This window comes from Octopus bimaculoides, chromosome 10 (genome assembly GCF_001194135.2).
Source record: "Octopus bimaculoides isolate UCB-OBI-ISO-001 chromosome 10, ASM119413v2, whole genome shotgun sequence".
NCBI classification, from domain to species: domain Eukaryota; kingdom Metazoa; phylum Mollusca; class Cephalopoda; order Octopoda; family Octopodidae; genus Octopus; species Octopus bimaculoides.
Window position 1 is genome coordinate 60,474,626 of NC_068990.1, and position 3,802 is coordinate 60,478,427.

The following is a 3,802-nucleotide window of genomic DNA, read 5'->3' on the forward strand; positions in this document are numbered from 1 at the left end:
CACTGTCTCTGATATTGCCTTTAGGGCTTTGGTCCTGTTCTTCCGAGAGATAGAAAGTTGCTTCATTAGGTCATAAGCAGGTTTGCCCACAAAAACTCTGGCTCCAAACTCTATGGTGAGAGCTTTGATCCAGAAGTTTATTTCCCTAAGAAATGATATGATATATTACAACAACAATGTGAGACTGCTCATCAGTAACTTGATGCATCTGAACTCTATCTGTCATAAGTCCTAGGACTCAGAAGTCTGATGTATGATGGACTGAAATTACAATAATCCCCCACCAACCCCTGAATGGAATACTGGCTCATTTTACAGGATTAACTCCCCAGCTACCACTGCAAGTCCTTTATTTTTAACTTAATGAACTGGAGCAACAAAATGAAGTGTTTTGCTCAAGAACACCAGGCATTGCCTGGTCAAGGAATCAAAACCTTGATCTTACCATTCTGAGAGAAACACTCTAACAGCAGCTCTCAACCATGGCTCCTAAAAGAAATCTTGGTTTTGGATCTGGCCCAGATATTAAAAAGGTTGAGAACCACTGCCCTAGCAATAGGCCATATGCCTTCACATTGAGGTATCTGAGATATGACATTAAGACGTCTCAATTGAGTCATAAGGTGTGACAATCAATGACATATGCCATCTCAATAAAAGACGTAAGCTATCATCACAGCATTTTTAGTATCGTAGCCAGTTGCAATTTTCTTTTTTCTTATATTGACTATTATCATGTAATTAGTTCTTCTCTTCTTTGAAAACATTCAAGAAATTTGTTTATATTCATTTCATGCTTAATTTCTAAATGTTGGCTAGAGTCTGGTAGGCTTAGTGGTTGTTTCATAAGAAAGTTATATTTATCCCTGCTTAAACATGGATGTTCAATTAGAACAAATTATATTGTGGTATAGTTTGTTCAAGCAGTCAAGTATCCATCATTGACAAGGCCAAGGTAGATCAAAATCACAAGATCCAGTAGTCTGAAGTAGTCTCAGATTTATCTCCCTACTAGCAATATAAACAAGAGTGCATTTTGCATAAAAAAACAGTATGAGTGTTTCTCTCATGGGGTCTACCACAGTATAGTTTGTTCTAACAGAACATCCATGTCTAAGTGAGGATAAATATTACCACTCAGTATTAATATTACCTTTGTTGCTAATATATATATACGGAAAACAATGTAGCTTCTTTTTACCTTCATGGTAGCTGTATATAAATTTGTATACAACATTTTAATATGTTTCCAGTTACTTTTTAACATATGATCCATAATTATTAGGGGATTAACTATATAATTATGTAACAATTTTTTTCCTGTGATGTAATTAATAATGTTATGAAGAATGAAAAGAATATCTGACAAAGCTACATTTATCATACAGTGTTTATTCAAATAAATTGTATCTAAATATGATTCTTTCAATTAAAATCAGTCAAAAAATTTATAAGTCAATTGGGTATATAGTCTTTTACATTAAAGCTTCTAGCAGTCAATTTTCAGTTGAGTACATACAAGGCAATATGTCATATACCATACTTACAAAGATTCATAGCAACGTTTGTACTTTGCTACACCTTTAATATTTTCACTAATATGACTGAGTATTAAATATCATAAATCAGACAAACATTCAAGCAGTCACTGTACATTCAATGTGATCTTGTCAAAGTCAATCTCATACTAGATGCCTATAAATTTCCAAACATTTTTTTATCAGCCTTGTAGTGATTATAGTGAGTAATAACAGATTTTACACTACAGCTGTTTAATATATTGAACTCAACTCATGAACTCCAGTTCTAATTTCATGGTCTCTCAGGGATCCATGGTCTTGAAGTTGGGAACCAGTCATATATATATATATATATATATATATACATATGTGTGTGTGTGTGCATATATATATAACTATGTATATATATATATATATATATGTGTGTGTGTGTGTGTATATATATGCATATGTATGTTTATGTATATATGTATGTGTGTGTGTGTGTATTTATATATATTACATGTTAGAAAAGAGGTGATGAAAATTGGTTTGTGGAGCGATAAGTTAATAATTGACATCACTAACATTCACGAAGAAGAGAAATGCTTGAAAATTTAAATATAATCATAGAATTATTTTATCTCCGACAAGAAACATCTTACCAAGGACAGTTCCTTTTTAACCCTGAAGAAGGGGCTTGTATGTCCTGAAATATTAAAATCTATTTGCATTGTTTGGCCTTTTAAATCTTTCAACATTATATTCCATATACAATGCTTCAAGCAAACTATAAAATCTTATAATATATATATCATCATCATCATCATCATCATCATCGTTTAACGTCCGCTTTCCATGCTAGCATGGGTTGGACGATTTGACTGAGGACTGGTGAAACCGGATGGCAACACCAGGCTCCAATCTAAATTTGGCAGAGTTTCTACAGCTGGATGCCCTTCCTAACGCCATATACAAAATAGAATGAAAAAACAACAGAAGACTTATATTATATGATTAAAAAATATATTTAAACCATCTGTAAGGAAAATGTAAAATTTTGTGTGTAGTGACATTGTTTTTGGACAAATAACTGGTTTTTGTATTTTCTTTTCAAATTTCACATATTTCTTTACCGATATTGTGTCATCTCTTTGCCATGGTGTGAAGTAGGAGAGTTCCAAACAGAGGGAGGTAATCAGGGATTTTTTCGGTATAAGGGATATAATCATAAATGCTGGGCATGATTAGGTTTTATTAATTTAACAGGATTTGGTTTTGACAGAATAAAATGTTTAAGTTTTGCTTTGTATTTTTCAATGAGGTAAGTTTACTTATTTAAAAATGCTAGAAATGGTTAAGTTTTGGCTTATATTTTTCAGTGAAGTATGTTTCTCTATTTAATCTAACTTGTGTTAGTGTTCCAATGGCACATTAATAAAAATGGAAAGATTAGAAAATGTGGTAGCAATTGCTTTGCGCATCTCTCAATGTGTTCTCTAAAGAGTATCGTTCTGCATTCTGGGAATGTAATCTGCAGTCGGTGCAGAGTGCATCTGCATCTGAGCAATAATTCCATGGACCCTATGTAGTTTTGGTGGCAGCCCGAGCATCTTATAACACAAATCAGGTTTTCTGAGACACAAGTAAAATCAAATCTAATTTTGAATTTTTGTCCCTCTTTGAAAAGGAATTCTGATCCTTCTAGAAAGTTTGGGCATGTTGAGCAATTTGGTCGACCACATTTTTTCACTTTTGCATCCACTATTTTAGAAAATAATTTTGCTTTTGTGAGGATCTTTTTTAATGATTTCGGCTGTTTGTGGCTTTTAATGATTTTATGTGTGTGTAAAATTTCCTTTAATTTGGGGTCCTTATGTAGCATTGGTAGATTTTGAGTGATGATGGTGAAGGCTTCTTTGTTTCTGGGGTTGCATGTGGACATGTACAGCAGTATTTTCAGGGAAGGTGTGTTATTGTGTTGAACTTTCCTTAAGGTTTTTATGTCGATTTATGTTGCACGTCTAATTTTATCCTCTATGAGTTGAACTAGGTAATGTCTGTCAATCAGGATGTTTTTGAGTTCTTGCAGCCTAAAGTCTCTGGTATTTTTTCTGACCCTATGGTACATATCCTTCATTCTCTCTATGTTTATTTTCTCTTATTCTTTTTTTTTTTTTTGAAGAGCATAGGTTCAAAACATATAGGACTTTTTCATCTTTCCCAAGTGTCAAGCTAATACACTTGCTTGTTGTTCATACACCTGTCTTTGTCTTTTGTTTTTCTATAAATTTCAACTATCT